Source organism: Desmodus rotundus, chromosome 2, assembly GCF_022682495.2.
Source record: "Desmodus rotundus isolate HL8 chromosome 2, HLdesRot8A.1, whole genome shotgun sequence".
In the NCBI taxonomy this organism is placed as follows: domain Eukaryota; kingdom Metazoa; phylum Chordata; class Mammalia; order Chiroptera; family Phyllostomidae; genus Desmodus; species Desmodus rotundus.
The window spans coordinates 12350281-12368149 of NC_071388.1; positions in this window are offsets into that span (position 1 = coordinate 12350281).

Consider the following 17869-nt stretch of genomic DNA (forward strand, 5'->3'; position numbering starts at 1 on the left):
ATACTATTGAAGTGTCAATAATTTTGCTTTGATGTTGTGTTTAAGAAACCCTTTCCACTCTCTAGGTCAAAAAGATAAATTCTTACTTTTCCTTCGAATACCTTTGTAGGATTTTTTTTTTTCACATTTAGTTGTTTAATCAATCTAAAGTTTTCTCTACTTCCTCAGGGGGAGTCATTTTCTCAGCACCACGTATTACAAAACCTGCTCCGTCAGCACTGCTTCGTAGAGCCAAATTTCCTGTGTGCTGAGCTCTCAACGTGATCATTCACTCAATGCGTTAAATATTTCTTTTTGGGAATTTCCTTTGGCAACAGCATTTTCTTCCTATGGGTTTTTACTTGTTGTGGCTGTCCATGCCCGCCCATAAGAATTGCAAAGTATACAAATGAATGCAAGCACTTCTAACACTGGGTAACCAAGAGCATTTGTTGATACCTTTTCATACCAGGTGAAATAGATCAGCTGAGCACGATGTGGAAATAATGAAGATAAACTATGCTATGAATAAGGTGTCTGGTTTTGGTTTTTGAGAAGCAGACCCTGAAATAAGAATTAGCATACAAGGCCTTTACTTACGAATGCAAACTAGCCCTGATAGGAAAGTTGGGAAGTGACCCAGATGGAGAAGTCTGCTGAGAAAAGGGAGCTATCACTACTGGGCCTAGAGACGAACTCCACTGGGAAAACTCTGGGATCTCACACAGGACACAAATTTCGCGGTTCTCATCCTTGAGCTGTGCAAGAGCTGAGGCATTTACAAACCAGACTCACAGTATTGCGCTGCTCTGACCTGAGAGGCTATTTGCCACATTCCCTCCTTAAAATCTTCCATTGATTTTTGATCTTTTTTAATTTAGACACAATGGCAGATGCCTCAGCATTTCTGGAGTTTTATTTTCCTGCCACCAACGTGTAGTCACAATCACTCACTGCTTTGGTGACAAAGAATAAGACTGTGTGGCAGGCTACCCCACTGTTTATGCAGCTTGATGTTCTATTTTGAAGCCCCTGCCAGTCTGTTTGCAAAATATCTCTTATCAGACCTTTTTGGCTGTTCTCTACTTCCTTTGGGTTGGTGGTAGATTCTGAAATTCTTCTCTATGACCTATTATTAAAAAGGTAATAAATGAAACCGTACTATTCTTAGTCATTAAAACTTTTAAAATGGAACACTCCAAAATTCATACAGTTTTGAAAAAAATTTTCCCCTAGGAAAGTGATGGAAAGTTTTCAACATACTGTTACAGAACAGATGGGGGTGTGAATGATATACTATTACCAAAAGGACCCCCCCCTTGTCTCTGGGGGTCCCCCTACCAACCTACTCCCCTGCAGCCAGAGGGAAGATGTCTCTCAATGCCAGAGATTGGTGAAAAGGAAAGAAATTATTTATTTAAAAGTTACACAGACTTAGAGTGATGACTTAATGTCTTCATTAAAATACTAAAGTCCTTTAGAATACCCACAGACGCACAGTCCTTCCTTCTCCCTCTGCTCAGTCTGGGGTACTGTATCTCAGGAAAAGAAGTAGAAGTCCATGATTCAGGCTCCTGGCACCATCAGCTCTGTCACCGCCATGGGGTCCCCACTCTGCCAAAGCAGTGTGGTCCTCTCTCAGGTATGGCTGTCGTGCCTGGGTTTAAATCCCAGCGCCAGTCTTCCGTTGCAGCCCCATTTCCGACTCCTCCTACAATCACTTACACCTGCCAGCATTCCTGTATTCTTCCAGCTTTACTGGGCTGCCATAGTAAGTCTGGGCAGGAGTAGCCCCGTTGCATGGAGCCAATCTTCTCCAAGCTCTCACGCAGGTGCCGTAACCAGGGGGAGTTGCCTCCCAGTTACATCTTGGGTGGAAGTCACTCCAATCTCCCTGGCTCAAAGCATGGCCACAGCTATTTAACATATCCTTGAAACCAGTTAAAGGTTGTAGACATGTTAAATGACCATGCCAGGGGTTAGCTGCAAAGCTGTTGCTGTACAAAACAGTTCTGAATGACCCTGTTCCATGGGTCCCTTCCCCAGCGCAGGCTTGTGGGGGTGAGGACATCCTATATATATTTTTCTAATATTTCCTGGATACCTTGAGTACTGGACCCCATTAAAAATCCCTATTTGGGGCCCCCCTCTTGGCTGCACCCTGTTACAATACCACATATTGTCTGTACTAACACGACATGGTCTCCAAGCTGGAGTGCCATATAATGACATCCCTGATGATGCAATATAGTCTTACTTATGTGTCTTGCTTTGTGTGCATGTACGTAACAAATATATTTTAAAAACTTTAATATATTTTTTATATTTTACATTTTACTTTTTATATGGATAATATCTTTGTTATTTTATTTTTAAATAGAGCATCTTAGTTGATCACCCAAAATGTATTCCACATTGTAGACTTATAAAAAAGAAAATTGAGGTAACTATCCCAGAATTAAAGAAAACTAGTAATTACCTCATGTAGAAGTTGAATTTATGGCCACTGACTTGAATATTAGCATAACAGTAGTATTGTTTCCAATAAGCCATGTGTTGGGACTATGTTTCCAAATGAAACATGGAACAGTAGTATTGTTTCCAATAAGCCATGTGTTGGGACTATGTTTCCAAATGAAACATGGGCCACTATTAATTTAAAATCTAACCTGTGTCAGGGAGCTTTGCTCGCAGAGGCCCCCTGTCCACCACAGATGAGAATAAGTCTACCAAGACTTGATCTGCTTGGGGAGAAAAGGTGGCCAATCTCTCAAAAGAGAAGGGCCAGGAGCCTTTTCCTCGGTGGGCTTTTATTGGGTTCAATTTGCACAGGAATACAGGTAAAGGTCATCAATCATTGTCAGGCAGTAATGATCAAACAATAGGTAACATACAAAGAACTATGAGGGTTTATTCTGAGTCAGGGTCAGTTAGCTAAAAGGCCCTAAAACTTTGGGGAAACAAACTCATTTCATGCTTGGACCCTTATCGTTTAAATTGAGGGCATTGTTAGCAAAGCAGGTTTCACAGGATTTTATGCATTCTTTCTTAGGCCTGATCGCCCCAGGGAACTGCCAGTTTCTGCCCAAGGCTGCCCCGCCCTCCAGCATTGTTTCAGGCTTAAGTCAGGCAGGGGAAGTAAGGCAGCCAAGAGATTAGGAGACTTCTCAAAGACAGAATGAGGACTCAGGCTACGTCAAAGCTGAGGGGCAAGGATCCATCACCAGCTTTTTCTATTCGTGACCATGCCTATCTTAGGTCGTCCCTCCCTTGAGGAATCTTACCCCTCATTGGCTAACAAGTCATCCGCCTGGGGCTAAGCTGGGTAAAGTAAAAAGGGGCAGAGGTGGTGCCCCTACAAGAAGATAAGCTTTGTCTCCTTAGTGGCTTATGGTCCCAAGGTCTTTTTACTCAGCCTTAGCCATGGGGGGTTACAGCTTCTGAAACCAGGCAGGGTGGTTCCCAACAAGCCTGGGTATGCAATCTCACAGAAGTTCCTATGATGCCTGTAAATGATCATTAGTTTCTGTGTCTTTACCCCTCAAATATTTCTGCCAAGTGAGTCATAAGATAATATTCACCGAAATAGGATGTTTGTGTGATAATTGCCAGAGAATCTCTCCTAGTGATTCTTACTAATAAGGAGGAACCGCAAAGATGTGCCATAATGTTTGCCAGCTAGAAGAAAATGTTGTAAAATCATTTGCTTTCAAAAAGAAAGTGATATTGAGGGTGAATTCCGGGACTAATATTTCTTGCTAGTTGTTCTTACTTACATATTTTTTTTAAATGTATTGTCCAGTTACAGAGCCCATAAGTAAATGAGTGAACCAAAAAACTGCTCCATTTGCACAATGGACTAATATGCAGCAGAAAGAAAGGAGGAACTTATGTATTTCCTTAAGCCCTATTGTGTCATGGCAAATATATGAATGCCTAAAGTATATTGTCTTTGGTATCAAGAAAGACACACGTGTGCATGCACACACACATGTAATCACTAATTATTAGTGTACAATTGGTGCAGATGTGTTTAGAAATTCAGAAGGGAGATTTCTGTGTATCGGTATACATTGGTAGCGATACAACAGATTCTAAGAATGTGATTCCTGAAAACACAGCAAAGATGTAACATAGGTTCTTTCCAAAAGATTTATTTATAAATAATTTAGAAAGTTACAGAATTCTTAACTAAGGAGAGATAAAAAAACATCTGCCAGGAACATTGTGTAATAACAAGTCTTTATTTCATGCTGACTACTCCTGAAATCTGAGGGCAGTATGCTGACAGGTCCATCTAGAAAAAAGTTACCACGGTCTGATCAGATCGCAGAAACCTGTAGTTATTTCAAAGGCTTGTGTTAAAGGGACAAGGTCATCATTTTATGGGGTAGGAGCAAAATCATTCTAACCCATTAAAAACGTATCTGGAATTTTCAGATGGCGTTCCTTTATTAGTAATTATGACTTCTGAAGTTTTCATTTGGCTTTTTCTGTTTCCAATTAAAGAAAACTGTTTTAGTGAAAATAAAATACATTACTCAGACCAAACAATATCATTTATATCCTTTATTCTAGATATCCAAATTTGAAAGGAGTGGAATTTATTAAAGCCCAAATGGATATTATTCAGGAACTATATAGTACATATTCTCATATTTTATATTTTTGGAATAATTTCAGCTATATTAAAATGATTTTCTAAATTTCTTATTCTTATGTCAGAACTTCTGAGGTTGGTTGCTTGGTATTTCTGAATCAAAGACATTTTAAAAATAAGTTGAAATGTTCCATTATCTAAGCAAACTAATACACATTTTTCCTCAGAAAAGCCAATTATTTATCATCTTTTGAAGAAATTAACTCTTCTTTCTTTGGAAAAAATTAGTCTTCTTCACTGTATATGGAACATGTATCATGAACAAGTAATATTATTTGTTGTGGGCAAGCTTAATTCAAAGATTACTCGTGCATTTCACAAATAATCATTGTTTACTAAGTATGTGTTTCACATTCTAATGGGATAGTGAAGAAAAGGTAAAGTCCCTGTCATTGCAGAATTTACAGCATTAACCGGGAAACTAGTCAAATACATAACTCATGTTCCAGGATCAATAAAGAGCTTGAGTTTATGTAGTATAATCTATTACTCTGATTTAACTCATCGTGACTAAATCATTATGACCACAAGACAACACAAATCACTATGTCAAAATAAGACACAAGAATCTCAGCGTGATCAAGGCTTTATGGGTGGCACACCACCTCGCACCTCACAAACCACGGGCTCAAGGCCCACCCCTGCACCGGCACCCCTGTCGAGTCTGCAGGTACGGGGGTCCCCACTGAAAGGCACCACTGCAGCATCGCAGCGGCATGTTCCTAGAACTGAAATCAATTTCACAATGCCCATGCTGAAAATTTCCTTAAGTTGAGAAATATTAATATGATTAATAGGGATGATTCAAGTTGTTAGTGTTTGTTACTGATATAACTGTTGGTCTTCTTAAAAAAAAAGAATACACACTTGTGAAAACAAAATTAGGGAAAGGGGTGTGGAAGATGTCAATGCAGGGAAGCTCTGAATGTCAAGCTTTGTTAGCTCCACAACAAAAGTTTCCACCAACACATGGGAATACAGTGTACAGTCCCTCACCTGGACACACTCACGATCAAGCACAGGACGCTCTCACCTATAAATAAAGTACAAATCCTATGACTATCTTAGCAGATTTAATCCAGCTGTACATTAAAAATCATTTACTAATTTAAACATCCATTCTTGATTTTACAATATAAAATAGTCTTATTAGCAATCTGGGTCTATTTGACAGCCATCTGCTGGAAGCTCATGTTATAAATAATTAACTGAAATTTAGAAGCACATTCATTAAATTCAGAAATTCAACATTTTACTAAAATTTTATGGCACAAACAATAAAGCAAGTGAAGGAAATAAAACATCCATTCGTCTATAATATAGCGTAGACAAATGTGTTTTTGTGTGTATATGAACATCCAGACACGATCCCGAAGTCAGGGTAAATTAGTGACAGCAGTTGCCTCCAGGCTGACAAGTGGGATTGAAGGTTTGGGGAGGTGGGACATTAAGTGGCCCCATAATCCCACCTCCTCTTTTTCACAACCCCACCCCTTAAATGTAATCTTGTCTCTGGACTTGCTGTTAACAAATGAAATAGGCAAAGGTGATGGATGTGACTCTCGTGACTAGGGTACAGTACATAAGAGTCTGTTAGCTGACTCATTCTAAAGTCTTTTCTCTCCTCTTTTCTTTGCCCCTAATCCAGGCCCAATTTATGCTGGCTTAGAAAAAGGAGGATACCACTAATCTTACAGCTTCAGGGACCTGAATTCTGCCAGCAAACCGAGGGAGCTTGGATGCACATCCTTCCCCAGCAGCCCAGCTCTGATGAAACCACAGCCCCAACCAACAGCTGGATTGTAGCCTGGTGACTCTCTGAATCAGAGAACCCAGGAAGGCTGCATGGAACTCCTGACCCACAAACATTGTGAGACAATAAACATGTCTACTTTAAGTGTGTTAATTTGTCACACAATGTAGAAAACTAATGCACTTAACTCTTATGTATTGCTTGTGTCTTTATTCAGAAAATGTAAATAAATATAGCAATGAAACTAACAGTCAGACCACAGTGTCCTTACAGAACCAGACCTATCCCCATACTCTGAGAAGCCTTCTGATGCCCCGGAGTGGCGAGAGGGCAGATGCCTCAGAGCCTCGGGCAATCCTGCTAAGAACAGAGTCTTACCTTCATAACAGCAACCCACCACATGGTTTAGGCAAAGAATTTACCTCAACTCAAAGGGAAAACCGAGAATCTGGAACAAAAGAACACTTTCTCTAACAGTAGAGTGACAACTAATAATTTAGAAGAAGTGGTAGAATTTGAAATCTACCATTTGGCAATCATGGGAATAACAAATAAGTTATTCAAGGAACATCAATAGATGCTAAAAATGTGGGTAAAAGCTTGGCAAGGAATGTAATATTCACATAGTCTTAAAGTACCTCCCACAAAAAATGAAAAGCTTTTTTAATTACAAAAACAAAATGAGTAAGTTTATAATGAAGAAACTTGACAGTCATCACCTTAAATAGTTAAGTTAACATCACCAGTATTAGAATAAATTTTGATCACGCACCTTCTGATAAAGACAATGAAAAAAATAAATGATACTTTGTGTGAAATTTCTACAAAGATGCAAAATTTGAGTATAATCAGGAAAAAAATATTAGACAAGCCCAAATGAGAGAAATAGGGGTAGGCATTCTCAATACAAAAAAGAAAAAAAAAAGTTCTGTAATCTTTAAATGTGCCAACATCATAAACATCAGGAAAAGACTGAGATTCTCTTCCAGAAATCTAAGAGACACCACAACTAAATGCAATGCATGATCCTGGAGTGGTTCCTTTTGCCATAAAGGACATTATTGGGACAACGGGGGACACCTAACTAGATCTGAGGATTAGACTGTAGTCCCATACCAGTGTTAGTTTCCTGATTCGATGATTATATTGTACTTATGTAGGTCAATTTCTTTGTTGAAATTATACACGAAAATATTTAGAGGGGATGAGGCATCAAATAGCTGTTTATTGGGAAATGGTTAAGGGTTAAATAATTCTTTGTTTTATCCTTGCAACTTCTCTGTACATTTAATAATATTTATTTTTAACCAAATCAAGATGTTTCCAAAATGGTTGTATCTGTGAACGGTGGCATTAAGGTCTGTCAATTGGAAACTGTTTCAATTTAAAACCAAAGATCATTATTATTAAAGAAATTTACTAAAGTCTGATTGGTTTTCAACATCTTTTGCGATGACGAACGTTCATGTGACCATCTATCATGGGAGCTGATAATTCACTGAAAGACAATGATTGGTAATTGAGTCCATATATGGCAAATGTCTACAGATGAAAGAATTGGGGATTAAGTCAATTGCCTCTTTACTTTGAAATAATTGTATGTTTGAAGTAAAAGCATCACTTTAACTTGAGTCATCCAAATAATTAGTTTATGTTTCCACTCTTCTAGTTTGCCAGTGTATCCAATAAATTTGTAAATAAAACCATTCTTTCAGATTCCAAACTCACATTGACCTGTGCACATAAATACATGCATTCGTATGTATCCATAGCCCCTACAATGGTAACACGACTCTTCCGTTTAAAATAATTGCAGCCTTGACTGTAGCCCAGCAGACCAGTACCGTGTGTGTGCCTGAGTTAGAGACGGAGCAGACTTCCAGGTTCGTGTGGTTTTTACAAGACAGCGCCATCTGTTTACTGTTGACGGTTCCTAAGGCCGACTTCCCACCACTTTTAAGACACTCCATCAAAGGGAATATCTGCCTGCTCTTCCAAAATGCGAGTGTTACAAATCATTCCCTTAGCAAAATATTTTGTTCTTCAAATTCCAGGTTTTAGAAGCTGCATAGCAAGGGCAGAAACAACAACCAAAAAGGCATAATTTCTAAGTAGCAAAAGCAACAAGTTTTCATTTTTGCTCTCATTTGCCTATTCAGCACAATTTTTCCTCCACTTCACAAAAGCTCTGGCATTTTAACCTTGAGTGCAGTTGGATTTTAGTAGGAGAGTCTAAATGGATTAAAATCCCTTAAGACTCACAGAAATAAACATCCTCTGGAAAAATTTCAAGCATTATAATCACTGGTGGAAGAATATTTGGAGTAGGACCCTTCTGTAAAACTACATTCTGAAACTGTCCCCCTGCTTGACTCCATCTCACCTCGCTGGGGCTACAGCCTTGTTTTAGCAGCAGAAGGAACTGGGTTCCAGCAGCAATTTTGATACTCACTACAGGCATGACCCTTGACCAGGGGTGTCAAACTCGTTTTCACCGGGGGCCACATCAGCCTCACAGTTGCCTTCAAAGGGCCGAGTGTAGAGCTCCTTGACCCTAGTTAAGGAGTAGTTACATTTATACAGCCCTAAAAGTACATTTTGCCTTTTGAAGGCAACCGCGAGGCTGATGTGGCCCCCGGTGAAAATGAGTTTGACACCCCTGCCCTAGATAAATCAGTTTAGTTTAATGCATGATGAGAATAAGAAGACTTATTTCTTAGAGATATTGCTGAAGTTGAATATTATAATGCATATAAAGTGTCAAGCAGATAGTAGGTTCTTAATGACCATGATTAGCCATAGAATTTGCCCATTTGATTTTTATAGTAGGATGTCAACATATGATCTCTATGGTCATAATTTTGATTAATTCAATAATTTTACAACTTGCAGTTTAATATTCCACTGTTTAAAAATGAGATATTCCTAAATTTGAAGTAAACTTAACTAGAAACTTGTTGCATTGTTAATGTGGAAATGTTTCTCAGTAATAAAAACAGGTTCATTACTAAGTACTTTCAACGTCTAGTCTGTAGTGGCATTTTTGACAGAAATGGAACCATTTCATTTGCTACTTGTATTTAAGTATAAGTACATGGTAATTCTAGATGGTTCTGAAATCCAGTATTTTAGTATGATCTGAAGAAAGTGGGAGAGGGAAGGCACACACAGAAGATTTTATGTTGTCAAAAACTCAACATCCCAAAATCATGCCCCTCTTCCATAAAACACACACACTCAGGGCTTGAAGGGTGTTTCATTTGCATAACTAGAAAGTCCAGAACAGGGAGAGGGTACAGAAAGTACATAATTTTTGTTTGTGTTTTAAAATTCTTCTTGGAAGTAGCATTGCCCCCCCCCCCAAAAAATAAATGATTTACTATTATGCTCACAGGAATAGTTTCATAAATCATTCTTACATAAACTATGGGTATTTAACTGTATTAGAATATGAGCCAAATTTAGAAAAGTATTAAGTTACATTTCAAAGCTATGACAAAACTACTATTTGTTGACATTAAACCTTTGTTTTGTTTTCCTAACAAGTCATATTTTAAAGGTCCTGAATTGGTGGGAGTCAAATTGATCTTATTTCTGTGAATTTATTTTTTATGCATTTTCAGCAAAAATGAAAAAAACTATCCACTTTTTTCTGTGTGCCAGATACTGTTCTGAGCACCTCATTTAATCCTTAGAACAACTGTAGAATAAGTATTATGGTCCTTATTTTTAAAAAGAGAAAATTGATTCTTTTTAGAAGTAAAAGAAACTCCATTTTTCCAACCTCTTAAAAGAAGAGCCAGGCCCCAAACCCTGTGCTTCCAAAGGCTCCATTCTCAGGTCCTCCGGGAACCAGGAGCTCTCAGCTGCACGGACAGCATGGGCCCACGGCCTGGGGATCCCATTCGTCTTCCACATATGCCAGCTTTGAGCAGAGCTCTTGCCTTCTTTGGGACGCTGGCAGCAGAACTGCAGGGCTCAGTCCTGGTAAGAGTGCCAAAAAGTGCTTCATCTCCAAAACAGCCCCATAAAATGTGCCATGGCCCTACGTGCGAAAACTACCTCGAAGTTAGGGAACGAGAAAAGAACAAGAAAAGAACAAGAAAAGTGAAGAAGAGAAAAAGAAAAGAAGAAAAGGATAGAAGACCAAAAAGTAAGAAAAAAGTCTACTATTTCTAGTGCCTATTCTTTATCAGGTTAAATAGTTGGCATCATGGAGAGGGGACTTCCTGTTGGAAAAACATTTCCAGCCAGAAAAAGAGTAACAGTAATAAAATTTTTCATCCTGAAAAACACCATAATGGCCTAAACTGCAGGAGGGGCAAACCTAAGAGAGTAAAGTTGAGGGTCATGTGTTATAGTAACCAAAGGAAAAGGTGATACAAATAAAATCTGTCCCCTTTGTATATTTATTAGGGTTATTTGTACTCCTAAGTAGCATCCTTATGAACTCACAGATTGTGTCAATGATTACATATGTTTAGTTTTTAAGAGAAACTTTGGTGTCAGTACTCGGGAAATTAGGTGCACATAATGAAGAGAAGCTGGTTTATTCAATGATTACCACTTACACTGGCAAAGCACTGTGGTCTCACAGCTCTGCTATAACACAGACAGAGCTGGAAGGGCCCCAATGTGGCGGTGTGCACACCAGACACGAATCGATCGATCGACTCACCCAAGTGTACATCGCAGATTGCCATTTGATAATGTTAATAAGATAAAGTAGAGGTTCTCAAACTGTTAGTGTGAATAAAATTTAGCACGGGATTTGTTAAAATTCAGGCCTCTGTGTACAAGCTCAGAGTTTCAGACTCCTAAGTTGAGGTTCCAGGATCTATTGTACATTTTTAACAATACTCAGCTCTTTCTGTGGCAAATGACCCAGAGTCTCTGAGAAGCACCAGCTGATGAGCTTCTCAGTTCACCAATGTTAAGCTGATTAAGGACGGGCTTGAGGAATAATTATGGCCTGAAGTAGCCTGGTTTGTTGGTCTCCCCTATGGAAATATTACTGACAGGATTTAACAAACTTATAATGGCTTAAATCAAGCCATCTGCCAAGAAGATAGCTACCCAGTACCGGACAGTGAGAGAAGGGAGGGGTCTCAGATACTAGTTCCCAGGAACATCAGAGGGAAGCTTCGTCCACACAGGGAAAAGGACTGATTAATCATATAACCAATTACTCTAGTCAGAGAAGTCCACCTGCTTGGGTATTAATGGGTTGTGACTATACCAGGGGCCAAGTCCTGGGTTTGGGGTCCTCTTCATTTTTCTGTCTTAGGGATCACTGCCTCTTTAATGAAAATTGTGCTGGGGAATGATTTTGATGTTCATAACAAACTCTTAGAGGAGAATGAGACCAAACATCTTCCTAAAAACTATGTGATATCTTCTCTTATAAAGCCTTTCTTGATCCTGGCAGCTAAAGCAATATCATTTCTTCCTCTCATTTCCCACTGCATTGGATGCTCACCTCCAGCAGGATTGATCAGTGGGGCATGTTTTAGGTACCTTTCCTACCTCTGCACATGACTGTGGGCTGATTACAGACAAGGTCCATTCTGGATTCACTGTTTTATCTCCACACTGTGTGGCACGTAAGTGGCACCTCTATGCTGTTGTTTCCTGGGGAATCGGCTAGTGGAGTTTTCATTTGCTAGAGAGCGACTCCTTTCAGAACTGCTATGAATAGTCCTCAAGAGATAATTTGGGAACCCTGCCACACAGGTGCTATTCCAGGCCCCATCCCTGACACAGAAAAAAGACAGTGACAATCACATGTCTCAGCTATGTTTTTCCTCTGATTGGAGACTCGTGATACAACAATTTGTGGAAACAGTGAATCCAAAATTAATTACTTAGGAAGGAAGCCATTAGCATAAGGGAGACTAGGATTCTAGAATCTGAATTCTCTTAAAAGGAAGAGTAAGCAGAGTTTCCTTGGACGTGGACTTGGCAAGAACTTGGTCAAAGGTCTTGGGTTCCTGCCAACCCTTAACCTGAGCCTGGTTTGAGGGGAAGGCGGTGCACAGACCATTGCGAGACTAAGTGCATCCACATCCATTTAGCCTAAAGGTCTGGTGCCAGGCAAGGCTGACAGACATCTCTTTTTGGTATTGCCAAGAGTGAAGGCTTGTGCGTTGGCCCTAGTGGCCTGAACTTACTTATTCCTTTGTGCATTCATTGAAGATTTATGGAGTCTAGTGCTGCTGCTGAGCCACTAGTCAGGCGTCTGACTTCTGTTTGTGGCCTTTTTGGCACAGAAGTGACATGGTGGATGTGGTTTGGTCTCAGTGGCACCTTGGTCCGACAGTGTATCTTGGCCCGGTAGGATGTATTTTGGACAATTTGGTTATTCCTTTTAATATGTTGTTCCAGAGGCAAGAGTTCATGGTGTCTTTGCAGTGATAGGAATTTAGCAACATTTTTTTCTTCATAATTTAGTCTTGATGAAGTTTTAACTGGTCCGTCAGGGCATGGTGGGAGCGTATAAAGATCCAACTGAAGCTTGTTCTAATATTTCTACTACGTGTAGTAGACTATTGACTTGGGCCAATAGGTAGAATTTAGAAATAACTCTATAAAATTGTTTGTTGGGAGGCGGGGCAACCTTAGCATTGTGGTCAGTGTTTCCGGCTTGAAGCCTCAGTTTTATGGCTCATACTTTATGCGGACTCGGCTTGGTGATCAGAGAATAGCAGAATGGTGAATTTCTAAGGTATTCAAGTATATGGATAAAGCCTGTGGAGCCATAAGAAAGCTATTAATCCCTGGAGAATCCTCATGTGAACTTGTGTTTGGAGTGTGAAGAGACATGCTGAACACCCCCACCGTTTGTAGGCCCTCTGTTCTTGCACAGACTGTAACCATGTGTAGTTTCTCACGGTGACTGCGTTCTCCTCTTATAATCACCGTGGCTGATGCCGGAGTGATGCGGGTGCTGCGCGTGGGTTCTGGTTATGTCTCCCCGGGGGTTAGACACCCGTTGACTGTGTGGGACAGAGTCATGGTAAAGCTTATAGCCCTGGACACACGAGTCATCTTGGTGCTATAATTGCACAATTTGGCTCTACTTCATAGAGATGAGAAAGTTTTTAGGAGCCACCTGACCGTGGGAAGCTGATGTTCTCCTATGATGAGATTTATCTCGGAGCCCAAATTCCAAGTGCTTTGTTACATGACATGTATCATTTGGCTTCTACCAATTACCTGTCTGTCTTAAAAATCCAATTCTTACTACAGAATGAAATGTATCCATTTCCCAAAACATTTACAACGTAAGTCAGTTTCCGGGGACTGAGCCATTGTGTTCGTCTGTCAGAAGCTGTGGGAGTTTGCCACTGACAGTTCACACCAGCACCCTTCCCGGGAAGATGACACAGGAGAATGGGGACTGACTCACTCAAACGTGAGTGGAAGGTAAACCTCTCTACCCATGGGGTTGCCTCATAGGCAATGACTAATGTAAAAGGGTCTCACAGGTCACCCACCTTGCCTCTGGTGGGATGGCCTCTGTGATGTGATTCATGTTTCAGAGTTTCCTGAGGATCAGTCCAGGCTTTGCCTGAACAACATGCTTGTCTAGCTTCTCCCCCAGCCCATTCTGTTTTCCTTATTCCCTTAACAGTTTTTCCCGAGACCACTCTGTCAGGAAGTCTCTTTTGCAGAGATCTCCGTCTTAGTTCTCCTTCTAAAGAAGTATTATCAGATGGCTTGGGAAAGTAATGCAGATGGGATATCTTGAAGGTGAATTAAGAGAGAAAGAAAACAACAATAAAGTAGAAATGACAACAACAAAAACCTAAAAGGCGATTGGAAGAGAAGGGTGTTGACCACTGAAGCATAATGATTGAATACAAGAATATCTAAAATCCTTCTTGTCATTTTATATCAAATGTGCAGAAAAGTACTTGGTTCATAGTAAGTGATGAATGACTAACTTGAGAAATCAGTGAACCAGCCAGCCACCCCTTCTATCGGGAGACTGAATTGCCTGAAGAAATAAATGGAGAACCTGCATCACAAGTGGGGAAACAAATGAAATAAAATGGATTAGAAGCCAAACAGCCCTGAGACAGAAACCGTAAAGTAGAGGACTTATTTTGGAAAAGAAGCATGCAGTTACAGTCACCAAGGCCCAACCAGCCAACTCGTGACATATATTTATCCTTTTTAGCCTATTAAAGAGCATGATGTCTGTGGATGCTGATCTACAAAAACTAGTGATCATATCAAAGGGGTATTTATTGGTATGAGTTTGTCTGGCAAGTTGAAATTTATGGCAGAGCAAATCAATAAGAAAATGAAACTCTGAGTAACAAAAAAGTTTCCATGAGGGTTACGCTTGTTTCCACTTTATATGAACATCAGTAAGTTTTATTTCTCTGAAGTGTTTCTGAGAAAACATAGACACACACAGTTTTTGAGAAAATATGGGACACACATCAGCTGTTGAAATGTCACTGGTTTTTTAGTGCCTTACATTGTAATCTCAGGACACCTTAAACCAATTCAAATTATTGAAAAACCTCACAGTGATAAATTTCTGTTTTAAAGTTGAATCGCTTAGAGTCTCATATTGGCATGCTGTACCTACAACAAATGCTTGCAATTAAGACCAAATTGCCATATTGAGAGATTGTGAGATTACTTATTATTTTCATAACAAGTGAAATTAAGCTGTGATGCCATCATCCACTAAGTAGATGCCCCTGGTTTTTTCTCTCTGATTACAAGTATCAAAAAAGTATTTCTTCCAATATTTTACTTTTAGCACAAATGCATAGACTGATTTATTAGAAATAGTGCAAAACTAAAACATTGTATACAATAATATGTCGTTTAAGCATGTATGTATAAATGTGAATTATGATGCAATGTTCGTAGATACCTGAATTTAAGGATAATGGTACTTTTTATTGGGGGCCTTGAACCATTTAAAATATAATATGGATACATGGAACAGACTGAAAGCTGTCAGAGAGGAGAGAGGAGTGGGGCACTGGATGAAAGAAGTTGAAGGGATTCGCCAAAGAGCCCATATACATCACCGGCAGACACAGACAACGGTGTGGCAATAGCCAGAGCTAATGGGGAGTGGAGGCTGGGAAGAGTGGAGCAATGGGGGAGAAAATGTGGTCATCTGCAATAGTGTCAACAATAAAAATAAAGACAAAGAATAAAATATATAAATAAAATTTAAATCAAACATTGAATGAAAATCAGAAGCAGCCTTGTTGAAACCTAGAGTTTTACAGAACACAATTTGAAAATCATTATGTAGGAAAAAGAGTATAATTTGACCTTTAAATCAGGCCAGTGCTCTTTGTCCCTCATTTCTTCAGCAGTGCATAGCTCTAAAAAAATCATAAATATCACTGAGGGCATATAATATTTAGAAGCAAAAAAGCAGGGACTGAGAGGCAGAGAGTGTGTGCACTGTGCCACCCTTGGAGCAATCATTTCAGCTGATAGAACTGACTCTCAGCTGCCCCCACCGCACATCGAAACCACTGTGGAACTTTACAAACACAAAGCACCAGAAACCGCCCCACACCTACTAAGTCAGAAAGTTTGTCATTGGAACCCAGACATCTATATTGTTTTTTAAACTGAATGGATGGGTTGAACGAGCCAGAATTGAGAAGCAGTGGCAATTGGTTTTGTAGTTTTCAAAGCATTTTTACCTCTATCCTATTTTAGTTTTAAAAAGTAAAAGTAAAAGGGTAGATAGACTTTGCGTGATTAAAAAACTAAAATTTAAAATAAAAGGGTGGATGACATTAATAAAGCTTAAGAGAGGTTAAATGGGTTTTCTGAGAACCAGACCAAAATTTGCACTTGAGTGTCGAACTCATTATCCTCTGCTCTTTCATCAGACGCTGTTCTCTCTCTTAATGGTTGTGTATGAACAGGGCATGAGCGATGCCTGCAGCAACTGGATCTGAGGATTGTGGTCCGAAGAAGTTTGGATGAAAACCACATACATTCTTCAGTTTGGAGGCTGTGTCCTCGAGCAGGACAGTCCTTATGTTCCCCATTCCCAATCAGGGACACGAGATTACCTGTCCACATGCAGTAGGAACTACCAACCAGCAAGACCTGAGAGACGTATTAGAAGTAAATGAGTTACGTAGGTGTTGAAGTCACCTACAGCCATCCAGCCCAGTCGGTGCGGTCAACACTGCATCTCCTTGGTACTTCCACTAAACAGGAATCTTGGATGGCCCTTTCAATATGTCCCAGATAATTTTCTGGTTTTTACCCACATCCATTTCTCATCCTTCTCCACTGTACCGTGTCTCCCAACAGACTAACTTCTATGAACTATATGAGTGGCCATTGTTGCCCTCTGGCTTCTGTTGGCTCTGGTCAAAATGAGAAGGGAGGTAAATTGAAGACATTTACCTCTGAAGCTATCTTCCTGTGGGGTTTCCTCAGCCTGCTATGTTCCTCCAGTTAAGACCCCTGCTCCTCTTCCGCAGGTGACCCTGTCTATGGACTCTCCCCTTCCCAGATTATGGAAATTAATCCCACATTTTTCTTGCCATGCAGGCCTGGATGCTACCACTGTAATTATCCCAAGTTCCCGTGCACTGTCCCCTGGTTCCCCACACCTTGCCCACACTGTTGCAAATAGTCCCTTTATGAAAGCTTCCTGGGATCATCATCATCAAACGTGTCGTTTCCTGTAAAAAGAGACATTGCATGATCGTGAGGGGTAGGGCCGCATGTGGTGAGAGGGGGAGAGGCGCCCTCGGGGAAACACGCTTCGGACAAGAGTTAAAGTGAATGGTGATGGGAGAAATTAAGGTAAAAGAGAAGGAAATGTCAACACTTAGTACAAGCGCTAGTAACTTCAGGCTCTACGACTTAACTTCAAGTCAGAATTTTTGGTATAGGTGAAAAAAGGAAAAGAATCCCAGTGCATTCTACTCGAGGACTAACATTGTGTTTGTATCTGGGAAAAGTCTCTCGAGGAGTAGAAATGGAGATAAGTCCCAAAGTAAACGAGCCTAGCAATTAAGAGCACAACATACAGAGCTTGTTCCAGATTGATCTCTAACACACTATGTACATCTGTTGTTCGCTGTTTGACTGAACCTAACTTTCTGTGGAATTAGGCAAACGGGCAACATTCATTTCTGTTAAGGGTAATAAGAGGAATGAAAAATACAGTTTGCCAATCTTTCAATTTTCTAATCCATCTGTGTTTCGAATTTGCTTGAAAATATTTTATTCTGTTAAAAGACAAAAGGGGAAACATTTCTGGATTGACCAAGGCACTGGCTGACCAATAGCATACAGATACTGCGAATATAGAATAATTATTAGAAACTATTTTTATGAGTTATATATATATAAATAAATAAGAAACATATGGACTGCATTTCCCTGGAAATACACTCGGGTTTTAAAATTAAAAAGAAAAAAATAACCATCTTGGCAAAATGCTGACCAGAGTTTGCCAA